Source organism: Scyliorhinus torazame, chromosome 9, assembly GCF_047496885.1.
Source record: "Scyliorhinus torazame isolate Kashiwa2021f chromosome 9, sScyTor2.1, whole genome shotgun sequence".
Lineage (NCBI taxonomy): Eukaryota > Metazoa > Chordata > Chondrichthyes > Carcharhiniformes > Scyliorhinidae > Scyliorhinus > Scyliorhinus torazame.
In genome coordinates this window covers 26,551,307-26,572,192 of record NC_092715.1, presented here as the reverse complement: position 1 = coordinate 26,572,192, position 20,886 = coordinate 26,551,307, and the positions used below count along the sequence as shown (strand labels likewise).

Genomic DNA, 20,886 nt, shown 5'->3' with positions numbered 1-20,886 from the left:
GTACATCTGTTTGGCAGGGGAATGGCCACAGGAGATTCCTGCACGGCCCGCCTAGCCCTCTTGCTCTGCCTGGTGGTCACCCATTCCCTTCCTGCCTGCGGAGCCTGAGACTGCGGTGTGACCACCTCTCTGAACGTGCTATCCACAGTACTCTCCGCCTCACGGATGCTCCACAGTGTCCGCAGCCGCCAACCCAGCTCCAAAACCGGGGCTTCCAGGACCAGCAAGCCGGGATGGACGCGCTCCATGCAAGACCATATTCGGAAGTACATACTTAACGCCTGCCTACAAAAATGTTTATGTTTAAATAGTTATTGGACAAATTCAGTGCAATGGGATTCACTTTGAATTTAGTACAAAAAGCCAGCACTGTCATTCGCCTCCTGTTTTCAGAGCGTCTCACCACTGTTTTGATGCTCACAGATTTCTAGTTAGGCCTTGTATTTTTTTTATTCTTTCATGTGATGTGTGTATCACTGGCAAAGCCAGAACTTATTGCCCATCCCTAGATGCCCTCAGTCAAATGTATTTTCTGAAAAACGATCTGCGTTAAAGGTTTAAATTCTGTTCTTCAATCCAAAGGCCCGTTCTGACCAACCTGTACCTGACCAACCTGAGGAAAAAGGAAGAGTATGTAAGGATGAGAAAACAAGGTTCAGTAGGATCGCTTGAGGGTTACAAGGGAACAAGGAATGAGCTGAAAAAAGGGCTTAGGAGAGCTAGGAGGGGGCATGAGAAGTCCTTGGCGGGTCGGATCAAGGAAAATCCCAAGGCTTTTTACTCTCATGTGAGAAATAAAAGAATGACCAGGGTGAGGTTAGGGCCGGTCAAGGACAGTAGTGGGAACTTGTGCATGGAGTCAGAAGAAATAGGAGAGGCGTTGAATGAATACTTTTCTTTAGTGTTCACCAAGGAGAGGGGCCATGTTTTTGAGGATAAGAGTGTGATTCAGGCGGGTAGGGTGAGGAAGTAAATGTTCTGAGGAAGGATGTATTAGCAATTTTGAAAAACCTGAGGGTCGACAAGTCCCCTGGGCCAGATGGGATATACCCAAGGATTCTTTGGGAGGCAAGGGATGAGATTGCAGAGCCTTTGGCTTTGATCTTTGGGTCCTCACTGTCCACGGGGATAATGCCAGAGGACTGGAGAGTGGTGAATGTTGTTCCTCTGTTCAAGAAAGGGAATAGGAATGACCCTGGTAATTATAGGCCAGTTAGCCTTACTTCAATGGTCGGGAAGATAATGGAAAAGGTCCTGAAGGATAGGATTTATGACCATTTGGAAAGATGCAGCTTAATCCGGGATAGTCAACACGGATTTGTGAAGGATAGGTCTTGCCTCACAAATTTGATTGCATTCTTTGAGGAGGTAACTAAGTGTGTAGATGAAGGTAGAGCAGTTGATGTCGTATACATAGATTTTAGTAAGGCGTTTGATAAGGTTCCCCATGGTCGGCTCATGAAGAAAGTAAAGAGGTGTGGGATAGAGGGAAATTTGGCCAATTGGATAAGTAACTGGCTATCACATAGAAGACAGAGGGTGGTGGTGGATGGAAAATGTTCAGACTGGAGACCAGTTACCAGCGGTGTACTACAGGGATCAGTGCTGGGTCCTCTGCTATTTGTGATTTTTATCAATGACTTGGAGGACGGGGCAGAAGGGTGGGTCAGTAAATTTGCTGATGACACCAAGATTGGTGGAGTAGTGGATGAGGTGGAGGGCTGTTGTAGGCTGCAAAGAGCCATTGATAGGATGCAGAGCTGGGCCGAAAAATGGCAGATGGAGTTTAACCCTGATAAGTGCGAGGTGATTCATTTTGGTAGGAAAAATTTGAATGTGGATTACAGGGTCAACGGCAGGGTTCTGAGGAATGTGGAGGAACAGAGAGATCTTGGGGTTCATGTCCACAGATCTCTGAAGGTTGCCACTCAAGTGGATATAACCGTGAAGAAGGCTTATAGTGTGTTAGCTTTTATTAACAGGGGGCTTGAGTTTAAGAGCTGCGGGGTTATGCTGCAACTATATATGACCCTGGTGAGACCACATTTGGAGTAATGTGTGCAGTTCTGGTCACCTCATTATAGGAAGGATGTGGAAGCATTGGAAAGGGTGCAAAGGAGATTTACCAGGATGCTGCCTGGTTTGCAGGATAAGCCTTATGAGGAAAGGTTGAGGGAGCTAGGGCTTTTCTCTTTGGAGCAGAGGAGGATGAGAGGCAACTTAACAGACGTTTATAAGATAATGAGGGGGATAGAGTGGAGGTTCAGAGACTATTTCCTCGGGTGGATGTAGCTGTTACAAGGGGGCAAAGCTATAAGATTCAGGGTGGGAGATATCGGAGGGATGTCCGAGGTAGGTTCTTTACTCAGAGAGTGGTTAGGGTGTGGAATGGACTGCCTGCTGTGATAGTGGAGTCGGACACTTTAGGAACTTTCAAGCGGTTGTTGGATAGGCACATGGAGCACACCAGAATGACAGGGAGTGGGATAGCTTGATCTTGGTTTCGGACAATGCTCCGCACAACATCGAGGGCCGAAGGGCCTGTTCTGTACTGTACTGTTCTATGTTCTATGTTCTATACACAAGCCTCAAGACCTCATCAATGAGCCTTCACCACCGCAACAATAAAAAAACCATATTAAATACATAATATGACACGGTGCCATAATGTGAAACTATGGTAGTGGAGCAAGTTTGATCCATGGAATTTTTGTCTCTGAGACCAGGGGCTGGATTTTCCAATCCCCGACGGTGAAATCGCGTTTGGCGACGGGGCGGAGAATCGGAGATGATGGCAGAATCGGGGGCAGTGCCATTTTCGCGATGCTTCGCCCCCAGAAAAGCGCCGTACTCTAGCAGTACGCCCGCCGCACACTGTATTCACGGCCTCAGGCCTGACGCCTGCCCCGTGATGTTCCGTCCCCGACCGGCCCACCTCCCAACGGCATGGGACACGTGCGGTCTCACCCGTCGGGAACTCAGCGTGGCGGCTACGGACACAGTCCAGGGGCATTATTCGGGGGTGGGGGCACTGTGGGGGGAGGGGGGGTGGTGGTCCGGGGTGCGCGAGCCAGCCGAAGGGGGGGGGGGAAGAGCACCTTTGCGTGGGCCTGGTCCGCGGGCTGAGCCCGCCATGAATCCAGCCCATAATTCCTGCCGTACCCAATGTATGGATCACTTGATGATCAGAGAGATGCTCCTGCAGTCAGTGGTGAGTGTCCCTTTAAGGGAAACAGGGTCATCTGGCTTGGGGGCGCAATTAGGATGAGAGTGGGTGATCACCCCAGGGGGTGGAGTCCTCTCTTAGGCAGAATACATGTGGGGACTGGAGCAGCCGGTGTGAGTCTCCTGGACAGACAGGGGGCTGCTGGCCTCTGTACAGTTTTTCTGATTAATAAATACCCCTGTTGTGTTTCGAAAGAAAACCGCAACGTGCATCATTACACTATCCACGAAGAACGAGAAGGTGATATTCAAAATTGCTCATACTGCGCAGTGCAGGAACAAGCAGGCTGGAAGAAGAGATGGGATGTTAAGTACATCTTTCAACAATGGCTAAGAGCTTGCCTTCTCATATTCCATTGCAGGCTTGGCAAGAGCTCTTAGTTAGGAGTTGGATTGGGACCATGTGATGCTTAGAATATTGAGATCAACTTCGAACCCAAAGTCAGCCCCCTCCATGTGTAGGGCATCGGGTGTGAGAGGGTATTAGCTGGTCAGCCAGTATGAACTTTGGATTTTCTTTTACATTGGTGAGCTACTCGCGAATGGAAAATAGGACAGCCTTCACACTGTCAGTCAGCATTAACGTGCACACTTGGCAAGGTCACCGGATGGTTATATTCATGATTACATACAGTAGGAACACATAAACCGAGGAAATAACCTGACTGTATGAGAGGTTATCACCTTGAGCTTCTTGCCAATGAACAAGAGGCCTGTATCCATTACAACTCTTTCCAGACTGTGATTCAGCAACGCTCAATATCCAATCTGGATAACCCTTGGAGCCCTGTTGAATCCCAAGATCATAGAATCATAGAACCCCTGCAGTGAAGAATGAGGCCATTTGGCCCATCAAGTCAACACTGACCCTTGGAAAGAGCACCTTTGTTAAACCCACGTCTCCACCCTATTGCGTAACCCAGTAATCCCATCCACCCTTTTTGGATACAACCTCAAGTCGTCTCCATCACAAAGGCCACTTGCTTCCACCTCCGACTTTCCTTTGGTCTATTTGCTGCAGAAACAGTTATTTGTGCCTCTATTACCTCCCAAGCTTGACTATTCCTTTGATCATCTGGTTGGTCTCTCAATTCTTATCCCCATTCCCAAAACTTAAGCTCGCCCAATGCTCTACTGTCCATTTTCTATCTCTTCTTCTTTGACAGATGAGTTACTTCCACGCCAGTTGGTTGGGTTCTGAGGTGGCTGACCTTTGTTTAATGTGTGGCACATGTGGTTTGGGGTAGTGTTAGTTAAATGAGGCATTTAGAGGTTCTATTCCTCCCTCCCCCCCCAACTGTGCCACTGCATCTTCCTGATATGGTCTCTCGATGTGTTCCCTGCTTTCCCAAATGAACGTTCTCCATTTTGCTCAGTCACAAGCTAGCGTCTCCCGTGAGTCGGCGCAGATGTTTTATCTTCACAAATGTTTTGCGGACGTCCCGAAAGTGCTTCCATTGTCCTCCTGGAAGGCTGCTGCCATGACCGAGTTCCCGGTAGAGGAGTTGTTTTGGGAGTCTGACGTCAGGTATATGAGCGTTGGGTCCTGTCCAATGGAGCTGATTAGCGCCGCAATGTTGAGGGAGGATCGTGCTGTTGGACGACCGAATCTCTGAAGCATCCAGGACCATGGGGGTCACTGCTGCCCAGTAAAACAGGGCCTTCCTCTCTGGTTTGCGACCCCGGTTCTCAAATACTCTTCTTCAAACGAAGGCTGAGCTGACACATCTGGGAGGGGGTGGGGGCCATTCAAGTAAACGGCAACGAGGAACTAGGGCTGCTACAGCAGCTGACCTGTTATACTCGTGCTGGTTAACTCACAACCCGATCTGTACCAGGGAACAATCATCCCTAGCTGGATGAGTCCCCAGGAAGGGTTATAACACCCTTCCCCACCCCCCCCGAAAACACGCTCAGAAGCAATCATGGAGGAGAGTACAAAGAAAAAACAGGAGGAGAACGAAGAGGACAACAAACCAGTACAACAGAAACACAACGGCCCATCAACACCAAAAAAAACACCGTTCGGGCCCAACAAGGCGCCACAAAATGGGGGGAACTGGATGGACCAGTGTTCATCCCGCTGAACATTGCGTTCGGTCCAACACCCCCACCAACCACACAAAGGGCGGAGCTGCTTACAGCCGAACCTGGGGAGGGCGCGCATCATTGGGTCTGACCCATCGACCCAAGGCCTTACCAGCACTGTGTAACTTTCAGCCACAAAGGAACTGGGTGGGGGGGGGGGGGGGGGGGGGGGGTGGGATCATCAGACAACGCCCAACACTACGCCCCACATACCCAAACAAATGCTCGCCACAGTATCAGCGTACAAACAAAACGGGGAATTTACCATGCCCACTGAAAGCCCAGGGAGCTTTTGCCCCAGAATTCAATCAGGCACATCACACAAACTCAGGGTCCACACACCCCAACAGTGTCTGCAGCACAAATCGTGCAACCATGTGGCAACATCTGTACTCGTGTAAAATACCGTCCATCTCGCAGTCCCAACCATCGCGGAACGATCTTTCAAAATCCGGGCGGCGCTCGCAAACCCCAACAACATTCCAAAAGGATGGTGGCCAACTCGAATCAGGACTCCCCAGTAAGCCATTCTGTCACAGCAAGCTGGCATCGCAGAAAGGGCCACGAATAGAAACGGTCGAAGATGTTGTGCGACCAGCACTAGAAGTCGCCCTGATGACATTGCCCCTGGTACTGCCGGATACATCGGACCCCGGAACCCTCCCAGCAAAGGCGCTCCACAGGCCCGGCGCTCACTTGCCCGTTCAATATAGGTTCCCAAAGAGGGTCTCCCAGCAACGAGAAGTCCGTACCTCAATCAAGCTCTTAAAAATAATTTCGGGTAAAGCAGCTGACAGCTCCAATTCATCCTTGTCGCCAATGGTGTAAACGGCAAAGAGTGTCCGAAGGGTTCATAAAAAGACATTTATCCAGCTCAGCAGAACAGCAATATTTGACCTGCCTTCCATCATAAGGTCAGAAGTGAGGATGTTTGCGGATGACTGCACAATGTTCAGCACCATTCACGACTCCTCAGATAATGAAGCAGTCCAAATGCAGCAAGACCTGGACAATATCCAGGCTTGGGCTGACAAGTGGCAAGTTACATTTGTGCCACACAAGTGCCAGGCAATGACCATCTCCTACAGGAGAGGATCTAACTATCGCCCCTTGACATTCAATGGCATTACCATCGCTGAATCCCCCACAATAAACATCTTGGGGGTTACCATTGATCAGAAACTGAACTGGACTAGCCATATTAATACTGTGGCTACCAGGGCAGGTCAAAGACGTGGAATCCTGTTGCGAGTAACTCACCTCCTGACCCCCCCCAAAGTCTGTCAACCATCTTCAAGGCACAAGTCAGGAGTGTGATGGAATACTCTCCACTTGCCTGGATAAGTGCAGCTCCAACAACACTTAAGAAGCTCGACACCATCCAGGATAAAGCAGCCCTCTTGATTGCTCCTCCTTCCACAAACATTCAAACCCTCCACCACAGACGAACAGTGGCAGCCGTGTGCACCACCTACAAGATGCACTGCAGTAACTCACCAAGGCTCCTTAGACAACACCTCCCAAACCCAAGACCACTACCATGTAGAAGAACAAGAGCAGCAGATACCTGGGAACCCCACCACCTGGAGATTCCCCTCCAAGTCACTCACCACCCGGACTTGGAAATATATCGTCGCTCCTTCACTGTCGCTGGGGCAACATCCTGGAACTCCCTCCCTAACAGCACAGTGGGTGTACCTATACCTGAAGGACTGCAGCGGTTCAAAAAAGGCAACTTACCACCACCTTCTGAAGGGCAAGTATGGATGGGCAATAAACGCTGACCTAACCAGCGACGCCCACATCCCGTAAATGAAGTAAAGGAACTACACGGACCCAGTTACACATCTCAGGGTCCTCACTCCTTCCTGCCAGCAGCCACAGTAGCTGTTATACTCGTGCTGGTTAACTCACAGCCCAGACAGCACCACGGAACAATCATCCCGAGCTGGATAAGTCCCATGCAAGGTTATAGCAGTAATCATCTCAAATTAAGAGCCTGTTCACCCATCAGCTTCAAATGCATTGAGCTACATTGGCTCCAGTTCTTTTGCCTTTCTTCCCATCTCTGTCAATTCTTTCAGTCCCCTTACCATCTCCCACTCATACCTCCAACTCTCCATTCCTCTTGCACATCGCTCCCTCTCTCCGCGCTGTCATTGGTTTCAACTGCCTAAGCTCAAACTCTTGGGTTTCCCTCCTTTCCAACTCCGATGTGTCCTACTCCTAGCCTCCGTGACCATCCAAATGCTTCAATTTCAGAGGGGACCATTGGCGATCAGTCAGGAACAGAAAACGGAGTCAATTTTCCTCCTTCCCAACCCATGGTCACTGAAGCTAATTCCGCTTCCCTCTTTGATAAGCTTGCTGAACCAGAAGTGCTTGCCGCCCTCTGTCACTTTAACCAATTTTGGGTCAGTGGGCTATTAGGCTGCAGGGGCCTTCACCACTGAGTAGAATCTTGTCCTCACTTGATGTCTGGGTGCTTTTACTTTGCAGCTGACAGGGGGATTGGGTGGATGGGAGCTGGCGGGGGTGGGGTTTGGTGGGGTGGGGGGGTGGGGTGGGGGGGGGGGGTGGACGAGTTACCAAATAGCAGTAAATGTGGGAAGCACAGAATTGTTACTGCACAGGACGAGACCAGTCAGCCCATCGTGCCTGTGCTGGCCCTCTGAATGAGCAATGTACCTCGTGCTGTTCTTCCACCATCTCCCCTCAGCGCCACATATTCTTCCTTTCCAGATAATAACCCAATGCCTCGATCGACCCTGCCTCTAGCACCCTCTCAGGCAGCGTTCTTCACGTCACTCACTGTGGGAACCAGTTCCTCCCCGAGCTACCACTGCTTCATTTGTCAATGACCACAAAGCTGTGTCCTCTCGTACTCGGTCCTTCCACTAAGGGGAACTCTTTCTCCCCTCGCTACTCTACCCCGATCTCTCATGACTCTGAATACCTCGATAAGAAACCCCCTCTCAACCTTCCTCTGCCAAGGAAAACAATGCGAGCTTCTTCAATCTATCCACCGATCCTGGGGCTGGATTCACCGATTTGGAGACTATGTCCCCAGGCCGGAGTGGGAACGGTGGTGTTTTACGTCAGAGAAACTGCCGCAAAACGGCCACGACTCCCCGTTTTGCTGGGGGTTAGCAGGAAGGCAGCGTAGAGCACCCGGCCCGAGCTGCCAATACGGCCTGGAGAATTGCATGGTCCGTGGCCGCGCATGCGCGTGGCGGCAGCCTGCAGCGGCCGTGCCGTGCTTCATGGCGGAGGCCGCTCGCGGACCCGACCCGCAAAATAGTACCCCCACCTTCAGCCGGCTCACGCGCTCCGGACCGCCCCACCACAGTGCCCCCAGCCCCGAATAATAATAATCGCTTATTGTCACAAGTAGGCTTCAATGAAGTTACTGTGAAAAGCCCCTAGTCGCCACATTCCGGCACCTGTTCTGGGAGGCCGGCACGGGAATTGAACCCGCGCTGCTGGCATTGTTCTGCATTAGTAGGCCAGCTGTTTAGCCCACTGTGCTAAACCAGCCCCCTACCCGCGGATCGGCCCTGCCCCAACTGTGGCGGCGCTGGACTGAACCCGCAGCCGCCACGCTGGGTTCCTGACGGGTGAGACCACGAGAGACCCACGTCGTCGGGAACTCTGCCGGTTGGGGGCTGAGCATCAGAGGGGCGGGTATCAGGCAATGACCTGAGGCCGTGGACACGGCGCTCGGCGTACTCTCCCAAGAACGCCACTTTGGAGGGGGTGGCGCATCGGGAAGTTGGATTCTCCAGCCAGTCGCTGAACGTGATTTTGGCATCGCCGACTGGAAAATCCTTGGACCCGTTCTGGTGAATCTTTCCCACGCTCTCGCTGACGCCTTCACGGCTCTTCCAAGGTACAGCGCCCGGAACTGGACATGGGTCCCCCACTTCCCCCTCCCACCCATTCTAACCTGAGCAGTGTGGCAAGGCTGGTGGGGGCTGCTTTTCCTGCTGGCCCCTGATTTCCCATTGTTTCCGCTCAAGCTGGGATATCAGGATTCTGGGATCTTGCGGGATTATCACGGGTCAGTCGCCCACCGCCCTCTCAGAGCCAGCGGAGTCACAATTTCACTCCACAATCAGGAAGAACGATGGTGAAATAATAGTGAATCAGTGAACACAAGAGACCGTTCGGCCCATCCTGGCTCTGCCAGCTCTCCGAGGGAGCCATCCAATTGGTCGCGGTCCTCTATTACTATCCTGTAGCCCTGTAAAGTTTTTCATTTTCAAGTGTTTACCTGATTTGCTTAAACATACTCTTGAGCCTGCTGTTCATAGTATCATAGAATCCCTACAGTACAGAAGGAGGCGATTTGGCCCATCTAGTCTGCCATTACCCTCTGAAAGAACACCCCACCCAAGTCCACTTCCCTGCCTAACCATTTAAAAAAATTAATTTAGAGAATCCAATATTTTTTTTTCCAATTAAGGGGCAATTTAGCGCGGCCAATCCACCTACCCTGCACATCTTTGGGTTGTGGGGGCAAAGCCCACGCAGAGACGGGGAGAATGTGCAAACTCCACATGGACAGTGACCACCCCCCCCGGGGCCGGGATCGAACCCGGGTCCTCGGCGCCGCGAGGCAGCAGTGCTGACCACTGTGCCACCGCTCCACCCCTCCCTGCCCTATCCCAATAACCCCTCAACCTAACCTACAGATCCCTGGACACAGAAGGCCAAATTAGCGTGGCCAATCCACCTAACCTGTACATCTTTGGACTGTGGGAGGAAACCGGAGCACCCGGAGGAAACCCACGCAGACACGGGGAGAAAGCGCAAACTCCACACAGACAGCCACCCGAGGCCGGAATCGACCCCGGGTCCCTGGCGCTGAGGCAGCAGTGCTAACCACTATGCCACCGTGCCGCCCCGTTGCTGTCATGTTGGGCATTAATTCCAAAGTTTCTGCTTGAAATAGAGAAAATGGAAAGTAAGTGTCAGAGAGGTTAACCAGAGGGGTCAAAACGTTCGCTTTGGTCGCTTACCCCTTGAATCAAGTTTATTTTTAAGCACCCTTGTCATGCATTTCCGCCACAGTTAACCTTTGAGGACGGGGTTCGCTCCCATATCCCAGAACCGAGCAGCTACCAGTTACCTTTAGTCACAGAGCTCTGCATGGCTGCTTACACAGACATAAGACTCTGAAGTAAAACACATCGAAGATGAGTCAGATTTAAAAAGACATTACCTCTCCCTGTCGCTCCAGAATAATGAGTGACAAAATGCCAAAGCCAGTAAAGAACAGGATTGGTCGAAATCGGGTGAAATCGGGGCACGGAGTGGTTCTCTCCCCGACTCTCGATTGCTGCCTGGGTGACTAACTGAGCTTCCGAACCGATAGCAGTCAGCTCCCAGTCCTGGCCTGCCACAGCTATCATCTGTCTCTGGCTTGTGGAGCCCCTTTCTGAAGTCATCTATATTTGGCGACTGTGATCGGGTTTCACTGGAATGCCTGCATCAGGAGATCTCACACAGGCCGTGCGTGGGCTGCAGCAAGCAGCTCACAAGGAGGGAGCTCAGAGGTTCGAGGCCCTGGCCAAACCGCAGGGACTTTTCCAAAGGAGAAACTGGGGTGGAAAAGGGTAGGAAATTACAGGGCGGCGTAGTTGAAAAGGGACGGCAGGAGAACCAGAGGGATGGGTGATGTGCGAAGCAATCCCAGGTGCAGGCCTGTGAAAACAGGGCTGGGTGTCTTCAGTCATGTGGAGAAATGGGAGAGAGGAGCTGGGGTTGCTCTACTCCTGAAGGGAGAGAAGGTTGATGTGTTATGTATTCTGGGATAACACAGGCTGCAACTTGATGCAGCTTTGACCAAAAGATACTCCAGACCTTGAAGTTAGTTCAGTCTGATTTATTGAACCAGGAGCACAGTTAGCACAGTTCTCTATGAGTTTGACTCTCTGCTAACCTAAATGTGGTTACTCTGTCTGACTGGACCAGACTAGATCTTAGCCACGTGCTGGAGGTGTGATACTGTACATACACCCCGACTCACTCTGTAGATGTTCATCAGTGGAACGAGGCGGAGTGTGAGTGCCTCGTGTCTTTTATAGTGAGATCCCACCCCTGAGTGTCCTGCCTGCTCATTGGTCATGTCCTGTTCTCTGTGTTCATTAGCTGCCTGTCTGTGCCTGTCTGTATATCATTATCTGCATGTCTGCATATCATGACAAAGGTCAGGGGAGGTTTGATAGAAGCATTCAAAATTGCAGGTTTCGATAGAGCCAATAAGGACAAACTGGTTTCACTGGCAGCAAGGTCGTGAACCAGGTTGAACTTACCTGTCAGACGGAGATGAGGAAAATGGACATAAAATTGGAAACACTTATAGGTCTCCAGCATGGGGTACTGGGACGAATCAGATATGTTGGCCAATGAGCCAGCATGGGAGTGCTGGACCGAATGGCATCGCTCTGTGCTGTGTGATTCGATAATTGTATGAAGCTGTCATCAATATGTGTTAGCTCGCGTGCGTACACACCAGGGCGTCAACCATGAGCAGCCTGAGAATGGCAACAAGGGCGGATGTCAAAAACATCCAATTGTGCTTCCTGACTGAGCATACAAGTGCTTCAGTGGCCTTGAGCAGGGAGAGGTCAGGCTCCTTTCCTTTATTCTTTCATGAGGGGAGGCGGTGGCGTAGTGGTATTGTCACTGGACTAGTAACCCAGAGGCCCAGGTTCAAATCCCCCCCACTGCAGATGGTGAAATTTGAATTCCGTAAAAATCTGATTATCATAGAATTTACAGTGCAGAAGGAGGCCATTCGGCCCATCGAGTCAGCAACGGCTCTTGGAAAGAGCACCCTACCCAAGGTCAACACCTCCACCCTATCCCCATAACCCAGTAACCCCACCCAACACTAAGGGCAATTTTGGAGACCAATGGCAATCCATCATGGCCAATCCATCATGGCCAATCCATCATGGCCAATCCACCTAACCTGCACATCTTTGGACTGTGGGAGGAAACCGGAGCACCCGGAGGAAACCCACGCACACACGGGGAGGACATGCAGACTCCGCACAGACAGTGACCCAAGCCGGAATCGAACCTGGGACCCTGGAGCTGTGAAGCAATTGTGCTATCCACAATGCTACCGTGCTGCCCCGTGATGATGACCATGAAACCGTTGCCGATGGTCGTAAAAACCCATCTGGGTTCACTAATGTCCTTTAGGGAAGGAAATCTGTCGTCCTTCCTTGGTCTGACCCACATGCGACTCCAGACCCACAGCAATGGGTGATGCACGATCAATCTCTACTGAAGCGAGATTGTAGTCCAATTGAAGGCTTTAATGAACAAGTAGTAACCCCAGCAGCTCCGGTACAGAATGACTGCTGTGGGTGAAACACAGGCTCTTATGCTCCGCCTGCTGGGCGGAACCAGCAGGCAGGTTCCACCACTCATACTACAGTGTAAGGTACATCCCACCTAGGTACCGCAATACCCCCAATATAGCCTACCACAATGGGCAATTAGAGATGGGCAATAAATGCTGGCACAGCCTGCGATGCCCATGTCCCGTGAACGAATAAAAAAAAAGAGAGATGTGAGTGTCACTGGCACGGACAGCATTTGTTGCCCATCCCTAATTGCCCTTGAACTGAGTGGTTTTCTAGGTCGTTTCAGAGGGCAGTTAAGAGTTGAATCCCTACAGTGCGGACAGAGGCCACTGCTGTGGATCTGGAGTCACATGTAGACAGACCTTCCCTATTAGTGAACACAGACTAGAGGTTTAAGGGCATCTCATCTAGTCTATTCACAGCAGTACCTTGAGACTCTGCTGATACTAGGTTTAGCTTGAGTTTCTATTTTGTTTTCCTTCTATCAGAGAATCATAGAATCCCTACTGTGCAGAAGGAGGCCATTCGGCCCACTGAGTCTGCACCGAACCTCCAAAGGGGCACCCCACACAGGCCCACGCCCCCGCCCTATTCCAGTAACCCCACCTAATCGTTGGACACCGAGGGTCAATTTTACCATGGCCAATCCGCCTAACCTGCACATCTTTGGACTGTGGGAGGAAACCGGAGCACCCGGAGGAAGCCCACGCACACACGGGGAGAACGTGCAAATTCCACACAGACATTCACCCAAGGCTGGAATTGAACCCGTGTCCCTGGCACTATGAGGCGGCAGTGCTAGCCACTGTGCCGCCCATGAAAAACATCTCAAGAATGTGCCAGGCAGGGCGACACGGTGATGCAGTATTAGCGCTGCTGCCTCACGGTGCGGGGGACCCGGATTCGATCCCGGCCCCGGATCACTGTCCGTGTGGAGTTTGCACATTCTCCCCGTGTCTGTGTGGTTCTCACCCCCCCCCCCCCCCCCACCCCCCCAAACCCAAAAAGAGGTGCAGGGTAGGTGGAATGGCCACGCTAAATTGCCCCTTAATTGGGGGAAAGAAAATCGGGTCCTCTAAATTTAAAAAAAAGAACACACCAGACAAAAAGGAGGCCTTGAGTCACACAAAGGGATATCAGGACAGATGTCCAGACAGGTAGGTTTTACAAAGTTTCTTGAGGGAAGAAAGTGAGGTCCAGATGCCAAGAGATTTAGGGAGGGAATTCTATACATAGAAAATAGGAGGAGGAGAAGGCCATTCGACCCTTTGACCTGCTCCAATATTCAATATCATCGTGGCTGATCATCCAATTTAGTAACCTGTTCCCACTTTCCCCCCATATCCTTTGATCCCTTTTGCCCAAGTACTATATGAAAATGAAATGAAATGAAAATCGCTCATTGTCACAAGTAGGCTTCAATGAAGTTACTGTGAAAAGCCCCTAGTTGCCGCATTCCGGCACCTGTTCGGGGAGGCTGTAACGGGAATTGAATCGTGCTGCTGACCTGCCTTGGTCTGCTTTCAAAGCCAGCGATTTAGCCCTGTGCTAAACAGCCCCTGTGCTATCCAGCTCATCCTTGAAAAGATAATGGGCGGGATTCGGCCAAAGCCGAAATCGGGAAACACGATGAGGTGGAGAATCAGACTTGACGCTGAAATTGTGGCGGGTGCCGGGTTCACGCCAAATTCTTTTCAATAATCTTTATTGTCACAAGTAGGCTGCCATTAACACTGCAATGAAGTTACTGTGAAAAGCCCCTCGTCGCCACACTCCGGCGCCTGTCCGGGTACACGGAGGGAGAATTCAGAATGTCCAATTCACCTAACAAGCACGTCTTTCGGGAGATGTGGCAGGAACCCGGAGCACCCGGAGGAAACCCACGCAGACACGGGGAGAACGTGCAGACTCCACACAGACAGTGACCCGAGCCGGGAATCCCACCTGGACCCTGGTGCTGTGAAGCAACAGTGCTAACCACTGTGCTCCACTCCGCACGTACAGTAAATGCCGTTCGCATATCATCAGCGGACCTGATGCAGTGTGATCCAGGGTCTCCGCGCTGTTCCGCCTCCTCCGGGGGGTATTCCCCACGGTGAGGTTCACTTGCGGTTATAAAATTTGGGAAACGGGTGCCGTGGCTGTTGAGGGAGAGAGAGGAGGTGGGACACGGAGAGGCGCAACCGTGGACTGCTGGTCTTGACAGTGGCCAGGCTGGTGGGCGGTGTAGGGGGGCAGGGAGCTCTGCCAGAGCTGGAGGGGTGTGGAACCTGGGGACGGGCCGTGGAGCCGGGACGGCCACGCAAGGGACCAGGGTGTCCCGGCATGGAGCACCGTTGCCGCGGCCTGCAAGGCAGCCATCTTGCTGAGTGCCCTCCATGGCCTGTGATTCTACAGAGTGACATCGGCCGTATGGGTGCGCAGCCCCCACTCTACACCCCACCACCCCCACATTCCAACCCCCACCCCAGCTCCAACCCTCCACCATACAACCACCCCCTCCTGGCAAACCGGCCGCCACCTGCCGACAGGGCAGCACCCAAGGGCAGCAAGGGTGGGCTGGACGGGATCTGCAGAGTGTACTGCTGACATGGGCAGTGCCAGCCGACAGTACCCTAGCAGCAGGGTCATGCCCGGGGCCAGAGGACCCCACGGTGCCGGGTACCGACGAGACCAGGGGTGTGGAGATGGAGGAGGACTGGGGGTGGTGGAGAGGGACGTGCAGGGCAGGGTCCGCAGTACCAGCCGGTGCCACCATGTAGCCCATTGGACCTGGTTGGGTTCAGGGGTACGCACCGTGCTAACATGTCAGCCTTTCACCCCCTGTAGACAATGGATATTGGAATACAACCAGCAATGGTGGCCTCCCTCCGAGTCGCCACAGCCCTGGGGGATGCACTGCAGCTGTACGCGCGGGCGCTGCTCGAGGAGGAAGCTGCAACAGTGGAGCGGACAACAGAGGGGCAGATGACAGCCACCCAAGTTGGAGAGCCGGCTGCCCAACAGGCCGAGGAGGTGCCAAGGAGGCACCGCGTGAGGCCTCATGGGTACCGGCAGCGCCTGTCATTCGAGGACCTGCCAGACCGGGCATGATGTTGAAGACTTCGACTGAGCAGGGAGACAGTGCAACATAACTTCTACACCATGGAGTTCTTCCAGGCATCGAGTGGGGACCTGTCCGGGATCTAACAGAGCTCGGCGCACATTGGCCCTTCACGTCCGGTCAGCGCAATACATCCATTTTAATGTAGACCGAGCCCACCAGGATGTCCGGGCAGCAGGGTTCACTGCCATTGCTGAGATGCGCCGGGTCCCAGCGGTGATTGATGGGATGCGTGTCCCCTACGAGTACCGGCAGATGACAGGCCGGTCTTCACAAACCGAAAGGGGTACCACTCGATGAACGTGCAGCTGGTGTGTGACCATGAGATGCACAACATGCACATCTGCGCCGGTACCCGGGCAGTATGCATGATGCCTTCGTCCTGGCACATTCAATGGTTTGTGCCCTGGCCCCTATCGCTGTTATATATCACACCTGTGCCATCCTAATCGGTAACTATCTTTCTGGCCATACGGGCCCTAACGCTATTTCGAGGTGGATCCCAGATGGTACATCAGGAATGGAAGCGGCCTTCTGTGTTTCCCAACCTGTGACCTGGGCCCCCGTGGTGGGCGTCGTCTGGGGTCACCGGGCCTGGATGGGCCCGGCTGCTGCTCAGGTGTCCAGGTGGCGTGGTGCCGCCCTGTTCTGTCTGCTGCCCATTTGATGCGCCAGGGAGAGGAGGGAGGGGTCCGAGGTGCTGCGGTGTGCTGGCACCTCCCCTGCGGGAGTCGCCGGCATTGGTCCTCCTCCTCCCTGGGGGTGCCCGATGGCCCCCGGGCTACTCCATGGGATGGGGGTGCGAGCAGAGCTAACACCCTGTCACCTGGCGCTGCCAGTCCTGGATGATTGCCCTTGTCTCGACGAGGGTCTGCATGCTCGCAGCAATGGAGCAGCCTGTATGGGCCACCTCCCACATCAGACAGTGACTGTGCCACCTCCCTCTGCGGGTGGGGGCTTGACACATGTGCCATGGAAAACCGCAACTCAGCGGGGTCTCACTTCCTCGGCCGAAGCCCACCTCCGCCCCGGTGGACTGCCCTTTCTTCGGGCCCACCAACCACATCCAGTGCCCTCTATTCCACTGCGGTGAGGGGCAGCAGGTCTGGCGTTGCCCCTCCAGTCTCCTCCCTCTCTCGGCGATTGTGTGCGGACTTTTCCTGGCGGGGTGGGGGGTTGGGGGGGAGGGAGAGGAAACACAAAGCGCACAGCGGCAGACAATCTGACGCATGCAGCCCGGGGGTGGGCAGCTGATGTCTTCAGTGGCCAGGGCACCCGGCCATGGCAGCCGGCATGGGTGCTGGCATGTGGTGCAGGTTGGGGTCGGCCGCCCTCTGGGTGGGGGGGGAGGGGGTAGATCATGAGACATAGGGGCAGAATTAGGCCACTCGGCCCATCGAGTCTGCTCTGGGTAAGGTTAAGGGTGTGTCGGACGGGGGTTGGTGCTAGGAGTCCGTGAGTAGTTGCCGACTCACCCTGGTCACCCGGAGGAGGTCGTGCAGCCTTTTTCAACACTGCTGGCCGCTCCCCGCGTTGTTGCCGATGGCACTGACGACCTCTGCCACCTGCTTCCAGGCACGGCAAACGGCGGCAGCTGGCCGCCTCCTTTCCACCCCAGGTACAGGGAGACCCGCCTCTCCTCCACGGCGTCTCCACTTCAGCATCAGTGAATCGGGGAGCTGCTCTTCCTTGCTGCCATCTTGTTGGCTGGGATGAGCGTGTGTGGGGAGTGCAGTGTGTCTCTGCGGCTGTAGCTTGTCAACCTCTCGAGACCCAATCCCGAATCCGGCGAAACAGACACGGTTTTTCATTGGAATCGGTCGTATTCCATGTCGTGCCAGTGCTAGCCCCTTAATGGCAGCACGGTAGCACAGTGGTGAGCACTGTTGCTCTGGTTGACTCTGCGATTAGGGTTCTGAATTTAAATAAGGAAAACGATGATGGTGTGACACCAGACACGAATGGACAACTGTTGCAGTTCACACATGCGCTCTCTTTGAATGTTTGCCATTGCCAATCCACCGTCATCCTTTCAAGTAACATTCCCCAATCCATCATAGCCAATGCGCGTCTCATACCATCGTAGTTTTCCTTATTTAAATTCAGGACCCTAATCTCTTCGCTTTGATGGTGAATTCTATCATATTCTGGTCACTTATCCCTCAGGGGCCTCGCACAACTAGATTGCCAATTATTCCTTTCTCATCGCCCAATAGCCAGCCTAGCTTGCCTTGTTCACTCGTTGGTTCCTCAATGTATCAGTCATGGAACCCATCCTGTACACACTCAAGGAATTAGTATTGCTACTAATTTGATTTGTCCAATCTATATGCAGATTAAAATCACCCATAATTACAGGTGTTTCTTTATCGCTTGCATCTGTTTTCTGTTTAATGCCATCCCCCAAATCACCACTACAGTTTGGGGATCTATATGTAACCTCCACTAATGTTTTTGCCCATTGGTGCATCTCAGCTCTCCCCATACGGATTCCACATTGTCGGAGCTGCTATCCTTCCTCACTGTTGTGCTAATTTCCTTTTTATTTTATTTATTTTTTAAAAAAAATGTCGAGTACCCAATTATTTTTTTCCAATTGAGGGGCAATTTAGTGTGGCCAATCCACCTAACCCGCACATCTTTTGGGTTGGGGGGGGTGAAACCCACGCAGACACGGGGAGAATGTGCAAACTCCACACAGATAGTGACCCATAATTGTGTCTGTAACCAGCAATGCAAACCCGCCCGCCGCCTTTTCCTTTGCGTCTATCCCTCCGAAATGCTGAATACCACTGGATGTTCATAGCATGGGGCTGAAGTAACTGGCAGCCAAGAGTGGAACTATTAAAATTGAGATTCAAGAGGCGAGCAATGGAGGAACATAGAGATCACGGGAGGTTTGTGGGGCTGGAGGGGATCGGGAAGCGGCAGGTCATGGAAGGATTTGAAAACAAGGACGCCAATTTTAAAATCAAGGCTTTCTTGGAGCTGATTTAGGGGGAGAGTAAAGAACACATTTCCCAGTGACAGTGTTGGCTGAATGAGCACAAATGGTAAACGGAGGGGGGAAAGAGAGACTGATGAAGGTCTATTTCTGCATGGTTTATGTGGACATTCAGACACATCAACTCAGGAATAACATTGACGTCAGAGGTGAAGATATCAGCGAATGGGAATTTCTAAACTGAATATCTCTAATTGGCTAAAGAGATGGGCTTAGAGTCTGGGGAAGCCAGATCGCTGGACAAATTTTAATTACCTGGGAGCTTGGGGAGCCTATTTGTGTCTTCTCCATGGCAACGCCTAATCCAATCAGAGTGGACTTACCAACCAATCATCGGCCATTTCTCCTATAGTATAAATTGCTTGATCTTTTGAAATTGGCAATTCTTGCATTTGTCCTGATGAGTGTAAGACAGAAAACTTAAACAGCATGTCCTACTTTTCAACAATAATCAAATTCTGGACGGCTAAGTGACAAATACAACATGGTGGATTCCTTAGATCTTGGTCCATTCATCAGAACAAATACTTTCTCAGGAGCTACTTTATCAAATCTCTCATCTCATCACTTTAATTCACTTAGCCCTACAATTTTCTATACACAGGGGAATATAAGCCAGGTTCAGATAACCTTCTGAAGCTACCAAGGTGCTAACTATATTTTAAATGTTAGTATATGTGAGAAATATGGGAATGACTAGAGTGAGGGTAGGTCCGATCAAGGACAGCAGCGGGAGATTGTGTATTGAGCCTGAAGAGATAGGAGAGGTCTTGAACGAGTACTTTTCTTCTGTATTTACAAATGAGAGGGGCCATATTGTTGGAGAGGACAGTGTGAAACAGACTGGTAAGCTCGAGGAAATACTTGTTGGGAAGGAAGATGCGTTGGGCATTTTGAAAAACTTGAGGATAGACAAGTCCCCCGGGCCTGACGGGATATATCCAAGGATTCTATGGGAAGCAAGAGATTAAATTGCAGAGCCGTTGGCAATGATCTTTTCGTCCTCACTGTCAACAGGGGTGGTACTAGGGGATTGGAGAGTGCCGAATGTCGTGCCCCTGTTCAAAAAAGGGAATAGGGATAACCCTGGGAATTACAGGCCAGTTAGTCTTACTTCGGTGGTAGGCAAAGTCATGGAAAGGGTACTGAAGGATAGGATTTCTGAGCATCTGGAAAGACACTGCTTGATTAGGGATAGTCAGCACGGATTTGTGAGGGGTAGGTCTTGCCTTACAAGTCTTATTGAATTCTTTGAGGAGGTGACCAAGCATGTGGATGAAGGTAAAGCAGTGGATGTAGTGTACATGGATTTTAGTAAGGCATTTGATAAGGTACCCTATGGTAGGCTTCTGCAGAAAGTAAGGAGGCATGGGATAGTGGGAAATTTGGCCAGTTGGATAACGAACTGGCTAACCGATAGAAGTCAGAGAGTGGTGGTGGATGGCAAATATTCAGCCTGGATCCCAGTTACCAGTGGTGTACCGCAGGGATCAGTTCTGGGTCCTCTGCTGTTTGTGATTTTCATTAATGACTTGGATGAGGGAGTTGAAGGGTGGGTCAGTAAATTTGCAGACAATACGAAGATTGGTGGAGTTGTGGATAGTGAGGAGGGCTGTTGTCGGCTGCAAAGAGACATAGATAGGATGCAGAGCTGGGCTGAGAAGTGGCAGATGGAGTTTAACCCTGAAAAGTGTGAGGTTGTCTATTTTGGAAGGACAAATATGAATGCGGAATACAGGGTTAACGGTAGAATTCTTGGCAATGTGGAGGAGCAGAGAGATCTTGGGGTCTATGTTCATACATCTTTGAAAGTTGCCACTCAAGTGGATAGAGCTGTGAAGAAGGCAAATGGTGTGCTAGCGTTCATTAACAGAGGGATTGAATTCAAGAGTCGTGAGGTGATGATGCAGCTGTACAAAACTTTGGTAAGGCCACATTTGGAGTACTGTGTACTGATCACCTCATTTTAGGAAGGATGTGGAAGCTTTGGAAAAGGTGCAAATGGAGAGTAGGTCTTACGAGGAAAGGTTGAGGGTGCTAGGCCTTTTCTCATTAGAACGGAGAAGGATGAGGGGTGACTTGAT

The 20,886-nt window shown here is 51.8% G+C and overlaps 1 protein-coding gene across 2 annotated transcripts in view; it reads right to left on the bottom strand.

Moving 5' to 3' along the window:
• palld (palladin, cytoskeletal associated protein) overlaps positions 1–20,886 on the bottom strand; it is a 614,708-nt gene that overhangs the window by 591,899 nt on the left and 1,923 nt on the right. Inside the window, exon 1 of one of the 2 annotated variants that reach the window (XM_072515727.1) lies at positions 10,538–10,703. The exons of the other annotated variant lie outside the window; for it this stretch is intronic. The gene's annotated coding sequence lies outside the window, so the exon portion shown is untranslated. Of the gene's footprint in view, positions 1–10,537; positions 10,704–20,886 lie in introns of those variants that run through there. 2 annotated transcript variants of the gene reach the window in all.